The sequence below is a fragment of the Lactuca serriola genome, chromosome 1, assembly GCF_051521515.1.
Source record: "Lactuca serriola cultivar US96UC23 chromosome 1, Lser_US96UC23_V15, whole genome shotgun sequence".
Lineage (NCBI taxonomy): Eukaryota > Viridiplantae > Streptophyta > Magnoliopsida > Asterales > Asteraceae > Lactuca > Lactuca serriola.
Window position 1 is genome coordinate 98,024,076 of NC_136408.1, and position 18,796 is coordinate 98,042,871.

General features: G+C 36.9%; 1 pseudogene across 1 annotated transcript; it reads right to left on the bottom strand.

Moving 5' to 3' along the window:
• Positions 1 to 7,524: 7,524 nt before the first annotated feature.
• On the bottom strand, positions 7,525 to 9,234 carry LOC145070198 (2-alkenal reductase (NADP(+)-dependent)-like; annotated as a pseudogene). Its single transcript, XR_013689860.1, has 5 exons — positions 8,998 to 9,234; positions 8,561 to 8,735; positions 8,287 to 8,453; positions 8,127 to 8,209; positions 7,525 to 8,031 (listed from the first exon to the last, which is right to left on the bottom strand). The product of XR_013689860.1 is annotated as a 2-alkenal reductase (NADP(+)-dependent)-like (transcript).
• Between the last annotated feature and the right edge of the window lie 9,562 nt (positions 9,235 to 18,796).

Here is an 18,796-nt window from a genome sequence, read left to right on the forward strand (position 1 = left end):
ATGATGATTACAATAGGCACAAATTAATGTGGTGTTTTTTTTTTTTAATTATCAAATGTTATGTTTTTTTTTCCTGAAATTCAATCATATTCATATATTGAAGAAGATGACAACATGTCTTTTAGTTATACAAATAAACATTACCATTGAATGTTTCACGCTTCATAATTTTATAAGGAAAGATGGTTTAAGTAATGATTTTTTTACTTAATACGAGCTACCAAATGTATTGTTTCGAATTATATGTGTTATTGTGGTTGTCTACTTATATATCAATGTTGTAAAACTTTAATTATTTAAATTTTAGCGTTGAAAAACCCTTTTAGATTAAAAGCCCCACTTTATTTATATTCCAGTCTACAGATGTTAAAAATACAAACAATATTATTCTTATAAATTGCAGACGTTTGATCTAACTCTTCTCCTGTAGATGTGGTCTGCAGACTGCATGTGTCTACAGATGTGATTCATAGACTGCATATATTTTATCCGTTAAAAAACAAACAATACCTATATATTTTAATGATAAAAATTGACTCTGTAAATAGAGAAATTAAATATCTTTCTATCTTTTCTTCCTATTTATCTTCTTATCCATATGAAATAATGACATGTGTTATATTTGGATAAGATTAATAATACTTTAATACATTTGTTATCATTTTAAATTGGTAGGAAGATATATATGAAAGAAAGCAGAAGGATATTCAATTTCTCTTGTAAATAATACATATTTTAACTTATGGATGTTAAAGGATCAGCCTACGTTTGAACATTAAATATCAATTATTCATACCATTCTCACTTTTTTCATGTCACTTTTTGATTATTTTAAAAGGTATAAAAGATGGTGTGTTATACACTCCAATAGTGAGGAGGAACACGGGAAATCATTTTATGGAAGTACAATAAACTCTATGCAAAATACTCATGTGACAGTGTGACTTTTGGATGCATGAAATCCACTTTTTAGGTTATGTTGTGGATTATGAAGGAATTAAATTAAATTTGATAAATATTGAGTTAGTTATTGAAATAGGAACTATGTATGAGCCCAACCAAAATACAAATTTGCTTGGGTTTGGTGAGATATTACCAAAGATTCATAAAAAGACTTCTCTAAAATATCAAATTTCATGAGCGTACTAATTCAAAAAACATGTAGGCTCCCTCTCGAGTTCATTAAAGAAGATAAGAACAACGAGTTCATTAAAGAAGATAAGAACAATGGGAGAAGGCAATGAATATTCCTTCCCTTTCTCTCCAATTACTCCCGATCTTAGAGGACAGTTTGTAAGGAAGTTAGCATGTGTCTTCATTTCCTCCCTCTCCTATTTTTTCCAATAAATAAACCCTAGACCAATGATCTTTTTCCAATATTTCCACTTCCTTTCCTTTCTGTCGTTATATTAGACTTTAGAGCATACCGATAAAGTTATTTTGGATTAAAGATCAAGAAAGATCTTTAGAGTAGTTACAAAGAAGATTGTGTTATGCACAAATCCTTTTACTTCCCAAGGGGATTCCAGACTTTCTTTGGGTAAAGCGATGCTTGAAGTATAAGTTTGGGTTGTGTTCCCAACTCAATGAGATAAAGTCATTGCTTATTCAAACCAACAATTAAATGTACATTAAATGATTTATTCAACTCATGATCCATAGTTAGCGATGGTTGTAACTCGTATTTCTTGAAACTTTGATGACATTACATTTATTGGACTAAATGTAGACTTTTCATGGTTCATAAGAGTCTAAAATACTTGTTCAGCAAAGAGGATCTAAATATGCAACAAATAAGATGCATGAAAATTCATAAGGATTATGACAACGAGATTTTATACCATCCGGGCGAAGCTAACATGGTGGTTGATTCTTTGAGTCACAAGGATATCAGTGAAAGAACTTGAGCATGAGAACTTTTGATGAAAATTATATCATCCATAAACGATGTATTGAGACACACCCAATTAAGGGTTTTCCTTAATGAGAACCTTAAGGAATAAAAATTGGTGGTGGTTGAAACCAATCAACAAAATATTGCAAATCATTCAAGGATGATTCTTAGGTACCGATTAAAATTTTAAAGAAGAGTCTTTGATAACATTATTGGGGTTGATGTACAAAAATATACAAAAAAGTACAAACAACGTAAGCATTAACATATTAAAATTTTATGATCAATACTAAAGTAATATATTCATCTTGAACAATATAAACCAACAATTAATCAATTATAATGTGTTTAAAATTATACCTCTAATTGTTGGAAAATTACCAAGATAGATAATCTTCAATGGTTGATCTTCAGCAAGAACAATATATTAATTAAAATTCATTAAATGATATTAAGTAAATGCAAGTTAAAAGGTTTTAAATTTCAAGCCATTAGAAAGATTCACTATGGAAAATTAAATTTCTTGGTGTTAAAGGGGCTAATGGTGATAAGTTGCAAAATTTTTGGAAGCTTAGATCTAGTTATTCAAACTAATATAAAAAATTTTAAAAGATGATGAAATATTACCCAGAAGCTTAATAAAGAGTACTAAGTTGGAAATTTGTATAGATACCATTGTGAGAAGATATAATAAATTTTGGACTAAAACCGTCAGACTGATGGAACTTGTGCTGACTTGACTCAACTAGCTTAGGACTAGAGATGTTACCCTTACACTAATATATATTGCCAAAAAGGGAAAGACAAAGATGTTTGGTTTCAAGATTATTAGTTATGGAGTCGAAGCTCACACCCTACATCAACCTAGTGGGTCACAATGGTGATTAGGCGATTCATTGGCGGCCACCACCATTGGCGATGATGGTGGTTTGTGGTGGTGAAGTGAGAAAGAAGAAATAAATGGAGTTAAATGAAGAGATAGATTACCGAACCAAGAGACTTAAGCAACACCACCACTCTCTTCCTACTTCTTCCTAGGGGTGACAATTGATGACATGATATGACAAAAATACACGAAACGAAACGAAATTGGGGAAAAAACTAAAATTTGAATTCGTGTTCGTGTCATATTTGTGTCAAATATCTACAACACGACGTTGTGTCGTGTCGTGTCGTGTTCGTGTTCAAGATTCGACATGAAATCGACTCGATTTGGCATTTTTCTGTAGTGTTTTCGTGTTATGTATAATTAAGTATTAAGTAAATACATTAATTGTTATTTTATGTCATCTTTTCCGTGTTGTGTAGTGTTTGTCGTTTTTTAATCCGTTTGTTTTCGTGTCAGTTAAAAAAAAACACCACATCGTGTCATGTCGTGTTCGTGTTACATAAAACTTTGTCGTGTCAGACAAAAACACGACACGAGGGCCCGATTCACCACCTTACTTCTCCCTCTGGATTAGACCTCCTACCAACCAACCTCCTACCAACCATCCTCCGACAACCTCTTCCCTTCTTGGTTTTGCTCTATCTTCCCCTATTCTCATCTTCTTATTTGGTTGTGTTCATGAAAAGGGCTATGATTTTGGCCCATTGGATAAAGTGATATATTAGCTATTACCCATTGCTTCATGGGCTTTATACCAATATTTTCACTTCATCCCCTCATTTTTTCCATAATGACAGAAAACAACCCTTATAGTCAAAATTCTAACAATTTAAGTTTCTAACTTAAACCCTTTTAGTCCTTCACTATAATTGAACTCTTTTATGCTAAAAGTTTTTTCTAGTTATTTTTATTAATAACTAATAATTAAGTATTGTTATTATTATATAGTTTAATAAATTTAGACTCCAAAAAAGAAAATACGATAATTAATCAATTAATCAAATAACAAAAAATGGGATGTTACAAAGTTTAAGTGAAATTTATGCTTTAAAATTTTTGATATGTTTGAGAATGAGAATTATATGCTTAAAACTATACTTATGCAAGAAATGGTAAAACTGACAAAGTGTATTCGCATTATGCTCAATAGTGGGCAATCATGAGAAATTTTATAAAGGTAGGATAACATAGAGATCAATTGAAATGAGACTTATGTAACCTTCCTGCAAGTATATTAAGTACATTAGAAGCTTTAAGTCTTAAAAATATAGAGCCAAATTGATTATGTGCAATAATCTTGAAAAGTGAAACAAAACTGGACAAAATATGAGAAATTTTGCTTAACATACTCTAGACACTTTGTTATTGTAGAAATTGTGTTTAGACATACTATAGTACATATTAAAAGTAAAATGATGCAAAACATTTTGTGTTTGGGCATGGATATAAGGAAATACCAATGCAGTTTGATATTTTTTGAAAAAAATGACAAAGTAGGATGTTATTGCGTAAATAGCTCAACAAAAAAGAATATGACCAATAAAGTTTGGGATTGGGAAATAATACATGGAAACCATCAAGGAACATATCATGGGCATGACGCAAGGCTTATAAAAGCATGAAGAAATCAAAAACAAAAGTTCTAGTGCTTGGATTGGATTTTCAAAGTATATGTAACACCCATAAAAAATCAAACCAATTTAAAACTTTTCCAACAAATTAAAAACCATTAATTATTACAAAGTGTTTTCAAAATAGTTTCATGTCAGAGCATTCCAGAAATCAAAATCATAAAATGTGAGGAGTTGTATGATCACGCCTTCGCCTTCCCGCGATCATTCGAAGTACCTGAAACCAAAACTGAATCTGTAAGCCCGAAGCTTAGTGAGTTCCCCTAAAATACTGATACATAACAAATAGTACACATAATAACAACATGTAATGGGTCAACAACTTTACAGAAAGGATTACCACTTAGCCCACAATATGAGTCTGGCTTGCCTTACAGGCCCACAACTCATATCTGGCTTGCTTCCTCAATCCTAGGACTGTAACGAAATGATTAGCCCTCAGTGCGAGTCTAGTATGCTTTCCTGGCCCTCAGCTTGCATCTGGAATGCTTAGGAGTCCTCAATATGAGTCTGACATGCCCTCCCTGGCCGTCAGCTCATATCTGACATACTCTAGGGTTTGTTGGTCACCGCACAGAGCAATGCAACCTCGAACCTACCCATATAACATGTCGACGTGTAACAGATAATGTATGTACAAATAATCACACAGTATCACAGGTAATCCTACAGATCTAACATAATAGCATATCAGACTAACATGCATATCTAATTCATAGTCAGCATATCAATAACTATTGGGATATCAATCCAATGGCCCGGCCGTGGTGCCTTAGATCCCTTATAGTGAGGATAACTCACCTCAAAAATGTCAAACTGTAGTGATAAGGTCAAACTCTCGAATCACAGCCACGAACTCCACCACCTATATTCACTATAAAACCACTTCCATAAATTCCCAATTTACTAAAATACCCCTAGAAGTCAAACTGGTCAACCCTTGGTCAAAGTCAAAATCAACAGTCCATGTTGACCCAACTCATCGAGTGAAGCTCACTGACTCGTCGAGTCCTTCCAAAACTTGAGAAGTCGTGAAAACCCTAGTTGACTCGCCGAGTTTCGAGACAACTCGTCGAGTCCATGCGTGTCCAAAAGTCTAACTGACTCGTCTAGTCATCTCACTGGCTCACCGAGTCCATGTAGAACCAACAATGGTCAATCTTCATCGAACTCGTCGAGTTGACCATGCAACTCATCGAGTCCTTTCAGTCCATTTCCCATTCAGACGTTTTTAAGCTACTCCAAAGCTCCAACTTGTAGATCTAGCTTCCTAAGGCACAAATTCCACGTAAAGTTGCAAACTTTACGTGCATGCAAGGTCTCAAAGGCTTAGAATACCAAAACCCTGTCTACAATGAGGTTTAGGGCATGGTGAGGGGTTAATACTGATGGGTTTTGAGCAAAACAACATTCCTATGGTGTTCATGCAAACCCTAATGCTTGTATCTATGTTTTTCTACTTGTACATGCATAATTGTCCAAGACTTGCATAAACCCTAATCTAGCATATCATAAAAATCGAAATCATATATAATAAACTAGTTAGAAAGTTACCTTGATTGATTCTTGAAGAACTTGAGCCTTTGAGAACCTTAGCACCTCAAATGTTGTGCCTCTAATAGATCACAAACACCAAAACAATTGGAGAAGGCAAGATAGAGAGGGGAAGGATGAAAATTAGCTCCTAGAACTCTTAGGGTTATGTGTAGCCAATTTTGGTAGCCAGGAGGGTCCTTATATAGGTGAGGAGTTAGGGTTTCAGTCAAACATTTATCCGGTTGCTTAGGCTTTAAGCAGCCCATAAGAATCTTCTGGAATCCCTACCTTGGACGGATTCTTAAGGCCTTATCCCCAAGAATTCATCCACCTTATCTCTAGGGTTTCCTAACCCTACTTTGCAACTATCCAATAATTACAATATCAGTCTCCAAGGTTTTGATTAATACCTTTTGATCACAAAATTATTTCCTAATTAATTCTTGACCAATATTAATTAAACAAAGATGATTTCTCCTTTAATATATTATTCATATAATATATTAATAAAACATAATAACCTCTTTCTCTATTATTCATCCAGTCAAGTTGCTTTGGTAAAGGCAACCCAAAAGGACCATGCTACAACCGGGTCAAGTACATACCAAATATAGTTATGGGCTTAGACACGTAATCCAACAAATACTAGATAAAGATAATAGCTTTCTAAATTTGGGACCTAGAGCAGCCCAGATCTGAGACCATATCTTCTGGACAAGTTCAAATCCGAGAATGACCCCATTTTGCCCCAAATGACCATATTCATGCATGAGAGAAGATCTAAGAAATGGAAAGCCAATGTAAAGACTTTTTACCTTCAAATGAATGCCAAAATGAAGTAGATGTTGGATCTACATGCTCATTCTCATTCCAAGCTTCTAAGTCTCCAAATCTCTTCAAGAAATGCACCAAAACACACTCTTGTAGCCTCACACACTCAAAAATGGAGAGTTAGCTTGCTAGGGTTTATTTCTGGACGATATGCTGGGGGAGAGGAGTTAAGGTTCTTTAAATAGGGTGCAAACCCTAAAAATTAGGGTTTTCATAAGTAGCTCCTACTCGTCAAGTCAAGGCACTCCGACTCGTCGAGTAGGTCCAATAATCCACACAGTCTAACCCGCCTCTACACGACGAGTTGGGGCACCCAACTCGTCGAGTAGGTCCATCAACATGTACATAATGCTTTAAAACTTATACATGGGAGTCAGGGTGTTACAATATAGTACTCAGGTTTTCCTTGTGAAGTTCATACCTCAACACATGAAATCAGTTATTTCTTGGTTCCAATTTGTAGCTAAGAAAAAATAAGAACAATCAGCAAGAATAATCAACTTAAATGGAGTTGAAATGGGAAAGTTATGGGACTAACAAGAAGCAAACTGATTTATTGGGGTCCTTATGCACGCAACACATCAACATGCTTTGGGCATGCACCGTTCGTGTTGACCATGATGGAATCAAAGGTGGGAATCAAGATAGGTGTGATTACTAGGTGGTTTGATGCATACCGTGTAGTTGAGACACATACATGAAAGTGAAAATGGTGTAGTTGAGGCATATACATGAAAGTTGAATTTGATAATTAGTATTACATGTTATAGTTCAAGAAAATGATAATGCGAACGTTGTTATTATGTTATTATTACTAATGAAGATTAGATTGTCATTATTTGATTGAAACAATCAATAACCCTAAATGGACTCATTCATGAGCCACAACCACGACTTGCTTGCCAACATTTTTTCCCGAAAAAAGCCCAACCAAAGCCGCAGGTGCACTCTCAAGCCCCTCTACAATATCTTCAATGTAACATATCTTCCCTTCTTTTATCAATGGTATAACCATTTCCATATACTTTGGATACAAATTAAAATGATTACTTACAATAAACCCTTTTACGAGAAGTTGTTTTGCTATTATGCATGACAAATTCCTCACATCCTCCTCTCGATATAAGTTGTATTGCGAGATCATTCCACAAGCCGAAATCCGTCCATTACTTCGCATATTTAGAAGCACCGCCTCCAACATTTTCCCACCAACATTCTCAAAGTATATATCAATTCCTGGCGTAAAGTACCTAAGATTAGTTAGAAAAAAGAAAAGAATATCTTACAAAACTAATCATTATTTTTCTTGCAACAATATTAATATTGCTTGTTCGGGCGAACTAACCTCTTGAGAGCTGCATCAAGATCTTGCTCTTCCTTGTAGTTAAAAGCCTCATCAAATCCACATTTATTCTTCAACAACTCAACCTTGAATGACATATGATTTTGAGAAATGTATTCCAATAAATCATCATATAAGGGAAGATAATGCTAAAATTAACCACCTTTTCGTTGGTTCCAGCAGTCCCAACAACATAACATCCGGTCAGCTTCGCAAACTGCCCGACAAGCTGACTGACTGCCCCAGAAGCTGCGGAAACAAAGACATACTCTCCTTTCTTTGGAGCACAAATCTCATAGAAACCATAATAAGCAGTCATACCAGGCATACCTACAAACCATCAACAGAATAAAAATCATTTTAGAGAATCTTAATTAAAGCTCCTTATATGAATTTCATATTGGACTAAGAACATTAATATTAAACATAAAACATACCAAGAATTCCTGTGTAATAGGAAAGAGGGACATCCGTATGTTGAATCTTGAATAGGGTACGAGGAGCACTAATGGTGTATTCTTCCCATCCAGTAAATCCCCAAACAAGGTCACCTTTCTTGAAGTATGAATGTCCAGCATCCACCACTTTAGCAACTCCGAGTCCTGCTATGGGCTACAACATTGAAAACAGAAGCTAAATTATAGAATTTAATTTGTCTAAGTTAACTGGAAACATGTTCCTGAAAACTGATAATTACTTAGCATTAAAAGTGATAACTTTATTGGTTGTTGTAATATGAGTCGCTACATGCAAAAGATTGGGTGCTCCATTTCAAATTTTACACTTGAAATATACGAAAGATAAATTTCAAATTCGAATAGAAAAATATAATCCTGAATACAAATCGTTCAATAAATGAGAGTGTAATTCATACCAAACCAGGAGTGAAGGAATCAACTTAACTTCCTTGAGGTTTGTTCATCTGACGACGCAAGTATGGATCACATGAGAGATAAAGGTTCTTAACGAGGACGGAGGTAGAAGCTCGTGGGAGCTTGAGGTGGATGGTGGAGGAAGATTTAACGAGCATGTCGGATTCCTTGAGGACGCCATTAATGTAGTCCTTCAATATGATCTGCTGATTTCTCACTTCTTCCATTTGTGATTTGCATGCTAAACAAGGACTAATTGCACACATTTATTGCGTCCGATTGTTGACCAAATATATATACATATATTACATAGTAGTAATAGTAAGTAGTAATACTTAAAAAAGCTAATAGTACACGTATCGGGAGTCCCACAAGTAGAGTGATGCCTTTTAGACTTGAATTTAACTTGTAAATACGATCGCAACCCATATCGTACAATAAAAAAAATGATTGCGTAGGACACCTCAAACAAAATAAAAATACAAATACAAATAAGTATAAAATTTTTATAAGAATTTCATAATCATCCATCCTGAGTGATATGCATAAAGGTCCATACATACAGAAGTATATAGGAGAAAAGAGACGGAAAGAAAACAATAAATCTACACATAAAAAGAAGCGAATGTGAACAATAGAACATGCATTAATGCTCTAGTAGAAACGAATAACCAAATAAACGTTTAACATATGGTAGCTACCATGTGCGCTGCTTTGTGGGTGGGGAGGACCCGTGCTTTGAAAATCTTATAAAAACGAAAATTGATCATGTTCAACTGTTAAGTTAGCCGAACAAACGAACAAACACGAACGAATAAACGAACACGTTTTCTTATTCATATTCGTTTGTTTAACAAATTATATTGTTCATGTTCGTTCGTTTATATTCGTGAACATACTAAACGAACATAAACAAAAATAATTAAACATAACCAAACATATAATATATGAACATAAAAAGATATTAAATGAACGAACATAAATAAACGTAAATGAACAACATAAACGAATGTTCACAAACATAATTGAACGAACAAAACCAATGTATACGTTCGTTCATTTGACTAAACAAACGGGATTTTTTGTTCATGTTTGTTCATTTATAAAATAAACGGACAAAAAATGAACTTCCCATTAGACCCGTAATGGGGTGCAACCCCTTGACCCCGACCATTTGGTCGAACCAATATCAAACTCATTTTATTCAAGCGTGCACTCCGCACCTCCTAACTTGTCTAAAATCGAGAATTAAGCTCCAATGGTAATCCATAAATTCAATTATACTAATATGAACCCGCTGACACTAAAATTACTAACACACATTACTTCTAAATGTCACCTTCGTGAGGTCTCATGGGTAATATATGTTTTCTGGCACAAAACTACTAGAATTATGTATCTCGGTAGGCTTCTATCAGGAGGACCAAATCTTTTTAATGAGAAAAATTGACATGAATATTACATATATTCACTTGTGGATGTCAAAAGAGCATGAAAGTTTATGCCTAGAATTGAACATGAAATATGACTTATAGAATTTCACCTCAAACTGTTAGGACCTGCTAAGTTTTCATTATTCATAAAATTTTCACCTCTCAGTGTCAAAACAAGCATACTATTTCTTATTGTTCATAACATTTCTATCTCTTATTTTAAGAACAAACATATATGATACGTCAGGTTTCTTATTAGTTACAAATTTTCACATCATATCATTAGAACAAACATACTATATATACACAATTTCTTACTATTCATAAAACTTTAACCTCTTCATATTAGGATAATCATGCAAGATCTTATTATTCACAAAATTAGAATTTCACCTCTTAAGGAGGTAGGAGTGGTTACCATTGGATTAAGGTGTCTAAGCTCATAACAAAATTGATATATTCTAGTAATTAAAAGCAAAACCCTTTTTGTGTTGCCCTCATGACCATAAATAGCTAGAAATGATATTATGATAGAGAAGTATAATTTATTAGACTTTTATATGATTAATAAACTAATTGGAAATTATGGGAAAATGATTTCTTAACATATTATGTGATTAATTGTAACTTCCCCAAATAATACCCGATTTTTTTTTTCATTTTTAAGTTTATAAAATAGTAAACCATATCGTCGTCATAAAACCAAGGTAATCAAAATTTATCAATGCATCATAGTAATCAGAGTGAATCACAAAATGCGGAATCGAGTGGTGTGTGCTCTACAATCATCCCGGACTCTTCCCTTTGAAAACATAAGTACCTGAAACATAAACTGAAAAACGCAAGCACAAAGTTTAGTGGGTTCCTCAAAATATAACATACCATACATGCAGCTAGGCCTATCCCTCAGGTATATTCCAACCCAATAAGCAAGTATGGACCCTACCCTGCGGCCTCACCTTGGGGTATATTTCAACCTGATTGTATGATAGTGGGCCCCGCCCTGGGGTATATTTCAACCCGACATACAATATTGGGCCCTGCCCGTACGGTATATCTCAACCTGACATGCCATATTGGGCCCCGCCCAAGGGTATATTTCAACCCGACATGCCATATTGGGTCCCGCCCTATGATATATTTCAACCCGATCATACAAATATATATATATATATATATATATATATATATATATATATATCACAAAACAGGATTCTACATAACCGAATAATAGGCCGACATTGGTGCCTTCGACCCATGGATACAGGGAGGAGACTCACCTCACACTGTTGAGTTCCACATATAAATATCTGGTAGCTGACCCGCTAGAATCTCCTCACTCAAAAGCTACCAAAAAAAGGTGCAAAAGTTGGATCTCAAGGCTCTCCACCAAAGAATGAGTCTTCAAGTTTCTTCTTCTACCACTTTAAGATGCACAACACCCACCGAAATCTTCGCAATAGCTCAAAAGCACCACACAAAGGCTAAGAAACGAATTCGGGTTTTCTAGGGTATTATGGTTGGTTAAGCAAGGCAAAAAGAGGTTATCTTATGGTTTATATAGGGTACAAGCCCTAAAATTAGGGTTTCTTCACCGCTCATGTACGTTAAGCGTACTCCACATACGCCCCGTGAAAGACCCTAACTTTCGTATTTTTGAAAGACTCAAACTTTCATACTTCACAATATTATTACTCCAAAACATGCTACATGCATATTCATAAAAGCAATATATTACATTGATAAAGAGGTTACAAACTACTGGATACAAACCGACTATTTCAAAGTGTTATATAATACATAACTACCCAGGATATTGTAATTTATACAAACATAAACTGAAGTACAGAAGTATAATTACAAACTATTCTAAGTCTTTCAACAGTATAAGATCATATTGGTTACTTATCACCTGAAATTGTTAAACATTGATAGGGTAAGCGGTGACGCTTAGTGAGTTCAATAATAGATACAATATAACGTTATGTCATATATATATACTTCAATATGGCAGAAGCAAAGAGAAACAAGTAACAACAAAGGCATATGTGAATTTATGCGACAATCTTTTCATATCAATCAATGACTTGATTCAAAGATATACAATCAATGAGGCATAACAATTTTCATACTTAATAGACATCAATAAAGCTTCGGCCCAAATGGCACAGAAGACATAAGATTTCTGATTAACATCTTGTTAGATTTCAGGCTTATAGTCCTGTCTAACCATTTGCCAATGCCATAGAATAGAAGTCATTCTCTTACGGAGACATGCTCTATATGACCAGAGGCTACGTACCAGTACCAATGTGAATCTAAGTCCTTTCACTGATCACATGGTCAAAGGTATTACTTTTTCTATAAAAATAGCGAATAAAATAATACAGGAAAATAACTTGGAATAATAACACTGAAAAGCACATAGTACATATAACACATAACATACAATTGTTCTTATATATTGAACTCACCTTGAAATAACCGGGGTTAAAATAATAATTTGGGCAACACTTCGGCTCCAAATATGACTTTCTGGGCGAAACCGGGGTTTTTAGTTGAAAACCGGACTTTACTCGGGCAGAGTTTCGACTTGAAAATAAGATTTTCTCGGGAACTTCGGGGCGTCTGGGCTTGCTTCAGTTGTCGGGGATGATACCGGGACTTCGAGGGGTTAAAAGTGGGTTAAATGGGTGAAAGAGGGTGTAAAAGAGTGAAAATGAGCAAACATTTCCAGAGACCTTCACATCCCTTATATAGGGTGCGAAGCACCTTACTACGCGGGGCGTAGATCCTCGGTACGTTGGCCGTACGCGAGGTGTCGCATGCTCGGTTCCCGGGTCTCGGACGTGACTTCTATGTGGCGACCATGCGAAGGCGGACTACGTGGCTGACTCCGGACCGGATACGTGCGAGGTACGCTGGGCGTAACCTCGTGTACGCGGGGCGTACGGCCTCGGATAAGATTTTGATTTTTTCCTTTATTTTTATTTAATAACTTCAAAAATTCATATCTTTTGCGTACGAACTCCGTTTTTGACGTTCTTTATATGCACGCTTAGGTGAGAATATACTCTATAACTTTCGTTTAGACTTCGTCGACTAATTTTGACTTTTTTTTTATTATTATTATATTTTTAACAGACCGGGACAGGAAAATCCGTTAAAAAAATTCATAACTTCTTAATCCGACGTCCATTTTCGTCAGACTTTTTACCGTTGTACTACAAATGACGAGATCTTCAATTCTCGTTTAGGTTGTATAGGCTGAATATCGCTCGATCTAAAATTCGAGTTTTTAGTTGTCTACTGCTAATCCGAAACTTAGAAAAATCATAACTTCCTTATACGAAGTCAGATTTTGGCGTTCTTTTTATCGAACTTCTCGGTTTAACGAATACTACGACTTTCATTTAGATTACTAAGGCTAAAAAGTAGTTTATCAAAAACTCACTTTTTACGTCATTCGGCGCCCTGCCGGTTTTGTCGCGAATCTTCGATTGGTCATAACTTCTTCGTTATAACTCGGATTTCGACGAGGTTTTCGCCTAAATGTTTCTAACGAGATTATCTACAATTTTCAATAATAAAATTTTACTTATTTCAAATTTTATATTTTTCGTTATATTTCAGTATTTGCTTTTAATTGGAATCTCATAAGACTTCCAATATTTTATGAGTGATTCTAAACGTAGTTTTACTTCATTTCTAGTAAAAACTATCTGTTAGAACTCAACACTCAATTTCTCATAGTATTTCACAATTTTATTTATTACAAAACATGCTTTCAAAACATGTATGTTACACCCCGCATATGTGGATGAGCTCCGCGAACCATTTGCATGAGTACACCCAGCGTACTACAACTTTCCCAAAGTTGGCAGTTCAGCATCCAAGGGACTAGTTATGCAACAACATACCCCCAAAGGGTCTAAAACGAAATGCACAATGAACCAAGCGTTACAGCTCTCCCCCACTTAAATTAGATTTTGTCTTCGAAATCATTTCCTTACCAAACCAGGCCTGCCAGACAGCCTGAGCGACACAACCACAACCCCAAGCATACAACAGCGTTCCCAAAGGCAACCGAACCCATCCCTAACAAGGCTCTCGAAACCTAATGATAAACGAATCCTTTCTCAGCCTAAATTAATTCCTTTGCAGAAAACGACTTCTACCTTACCCAAAATCTGAAATCTCGAAGTGGTCTGACTCCTCGACAGACCGCCCATACTGAACCACTACCGTGCCAAATCCACTTTGAATTCCAAACTAAACAAAACACTTCCAACCCTTGTTATCTTGTTGCTTTATTGGAAACTATGTCACTGACCACTCATTACTGCAGAACTCCCTTACTTGACAGAAGGCTTAGATAATCCTTCGAGCAGAAGACTCATCCCTGCAATGGTTAGACTCAAAAAAGAGTTGCACAATAGTGTCAAATCAATTACTCTAAGATTATTTAATCCAGGCTACAAGTGACTTAACATATTCCCCGAATAGCAAGCAACTCTACACACGAGCCCCGGATCACTAATACCATCCCGGGCTCATCTTGATGCCCCCTAGCTGCTTTCCAAAAGCAGCCAAGACCTCACTGGTCCCAACTTACCTGCTGAATAACCGATTCACCGGATTTCCATTTGGTTACTGAGATAGATAGTCTTACACACTCGCACCACGTGACTTTCAAACAAAGGCCTCATCTGACAAGCATTGCCCTAGCCAACTCACCGCTATGGCTCTAACAACCTTCTGATCTAACCGATCATAACCAACTGACAACCCTAACGCCACCAAATCCAATGCTAATAGTGAATGCTACATGACCAACTGTAGTCTTATATCACAACCGGCCTCACACAACCCACCACTTCCTTAATTCCATGAATGTTGTGGCCTTCCTACAGTCTTACAAACTGACCTACCCTAGCCTAATCCCGCCAGGAAAAAACCTACAAGTTGAAACATAGATTTTCCATGCCTTCACCAATCCTCAAGGATTGGTAAATGCTACGGGGCACCTTGCAGTCTTACAACACTCCAACACTATCTACCAATCTAGTGAATACTACAGGCCACCCAACATTCTTAAAACACTCCAACACTATTTGCCAACCTAGTGAATGCTTCGGGCCACCCTACAGTCTGACAACACTCCTAACTTGCCATGGCTACCATCCATGGTCTTACCGCTCATCTACTAATTTATCCATACTCATCCCGAGTTGAACACGCATCAGACTACACCCCAATCAGGTGTCTGGGTCATGCTTCGAACCCGAAAGCCTTAATCAGACAAGAACAGGTAGAAAGGCTCTATCACAACCCTCAACATGGATCCATCCATAAGCCTACTATAAGGAAGATAGCTATTGGAAGTTTCGTGAACTCCCAACTTACACAACTTCAATCTAGATGGCCACTTAGGTCGTATCTCCTCCCGAATGGGATGTGAAACTTTCCCTAGTTCCACACCCAATCCAACTCCCGGAAATTCTGATCGATTCTCCCCCACTTGGGTTCGTCAAAGCTCTCCCATCCCATAAAATTTGATGGGTTCCTAAACCATCTTATCTTCATATAGATGAACCGACTATGACCTGCGCTTACCAATACCAATGTTCCAATACTAGCCAATCCCGATGACCGCACAACTCTTGAAATCCAGAGGAATACTCCCCAAAATCTCAGCAAGCTCGATAACATTAATCGATTCCCATGATACAACACCAAATCCTTAAGTTCTTTATGCTGTTGACAAAGACCATAACGCTTGCTCTGAACTGGTAAACCTTCACTCCAACTTCCCATCCTCAAAAGAATCTTTGAATTCTAACCATCTTTAATCCCTGAAATAATAAAATTCCATGAAACTTCCAATGACCAAACAAACTCATGTAGTTTCCACCTTCATCTTCTCGCTACCGCTCCTTCCCTAGCAATGGTAGAGATTGGACCCAAAGGTCCTACCATAGACGACGGTCGATCCTATATGAACAATTGGTAACATGACTGAACTCTGACTTCATAGGAGAACTAACCAACTAATCTGACCATAAACCTTCCAACGATACCCCTGAATTGACCCCATCAAAGAACCGGAACAACAACCGGACAAACTGAAACCCGCTCAGCAAGATACGACCCATTAATGACTCTTGGCATTAAAAAAGGCATGAAACAATTTTTGATGATATAACTCAGGAAAAAACAGAAAACTAACCTGGAGATAATACTTACCCAAACCAATACAAAATTCCAAAGCAATATGAATTCTGATAATAATCAAGAAGAAAGCAAAAGATAACATACCTGCAACAACACCTGATGGAACCCTGGTCTCCCCTGACTAACACTGAAATACTCGACTCCTCACAGATGGAGCTCCTGCCCCGCCCTCACGACCATCAGAGATCCTTAAAGTATCCAGAGCAGGTGCACTCACTATTCCACCCCTCAAAATCGGACAGCTGTCCTTCTTGTGGCCCACTTGGTTGTAGTTTAAACATAACGGGATTTCCCTTTGAGGACAATTCGGACTGACATGACCAACTCTTCCGCACTTGTAGTAGCCCATGCCCTAGAACGACAAACCCCTTCGTGCTGCTTCTCATATGTGTTGTATTGTCCCCAACACTACTGGCACCTCAATCGCTGATCTGAAGTCTTAGGTCTCTTTGCGGGACCCTCAAATGATTGCACATGCTTTGGCTCCTCCTTCTTCCCCAGTTACTCCAAATCAATCTCCTGCTCCTGGTTTACCCCAACCATCCCATCATCTATCTGAACATCTAAGGTCCGACCCCCGAACCTGACGACCAATCTATTAGTGGCACACCCACTGATGTACGCTAACTCCTTGCGTAAGGCTCGCAAAACCTCTGAGGCAATCCAATCATGGGATCGACCCTCCTAAAAACATGGTGCATAACCCACCTCCGATCCCAAATGGCAAGAACTAGCAATAAGATCCTCCTTCTCGAAGGATTCTAGGGCTCCACAAGCTTTGGGCTCCATATGAGCCCCTAATTGCTCCGATACAATTTCGGTCTGAAAAGCCTTGAGATGACCATCTAAGAGCTCCAAAATCCTTCCTTGACTGAACCAAATATTAGAGGAGTCCATTCCAAAATATCGCGAGTAATCTCCGATGAGATGAACTCCCGCATGCGCTCATCGACCGGCTCAACACCTGCACTGTAACACCCATAAAAATCATGCTAATTAAAAACTTTTTAAATCATTAAAAAAAGAACAATTATTACAAATTTATTTTCAAAATGGTTTCATGTCAGAGTATCCCATAATCAAATCATAAAAATATAAGGAGGTGCACGATCACGTCTTCGCCTTCCCCCAATCATCAGAAGTACCTGAAACATACCCGAAGCTTAGTGAGTTCCTCCAAAATACCAACAGTATACAAATCATAGATATGTCATAACAAACAAATAAAAAACATGCATATAGAGTCTACACTATGACTGGACCGCCCTTACCACGTCTTCAGTCTATCTGCCCCACTCTCAGAACCTTCAGCATGTCTGGTCCGCCCTCCTTAGCCTTCAGCCTTTCTGGACCGTTCTCCGGACCTTGGGTCTAACTGATATGCACTAATGGGTCTGCAGTCTATCCGGTTTGCCCTAGGTCTGTTGGCCTTCAGCACAAAGCAGGTCTGCCTCAACCCAACCCCCCATCAAAAAATCATGTGCACATAAATATCATATGCTAGCTAGCATGTATAGATAGTCATACGGATCTAACATATCAATAACATAGCATCATCCTATATACCAGGATATCGACCTAAAAGGTCACTAACATATCATTATCCTATATACCAGGACACTGACCTAACAAATCACTAATATAACATCATCCTATATACCAGGATATTGACCTAACAGGTCATTAAGCATATCATCATGCAACAAACCCAGATACAAATCCAAAAATGGTCGACATTGATGCCTTCGACCCTGTTAGTATAGTGAGGACAACTCACCTTACAATGTCGATTAGAACTGAAATGTCAAACTCCCGAGATACGTCTCCAAACACCAACACCTACAACCACCATTGATCCCATTCCTTAAATACCCAATTTACCAAAATACCCTCGGAAGTCAAACTAGTCAACCCTTGGTCAAATTCAAATTCAATGGTCAATGTTGACCCAACTCGTCGAGTGTAGCTTCTTGACTCGTCGAGTTCTTAAAGAACTCGAGAAATCTTGAAATCCCTAGTTGACTCGCCGAGTTTCCAAAAAAATCGTCGAGTCCATGCGGTGTCCAAATTTCAGGAAAAACCCTAACTAACTCGTCGAGTCATCTCACCGACTCGCCGAGTTCGTGCACAAACC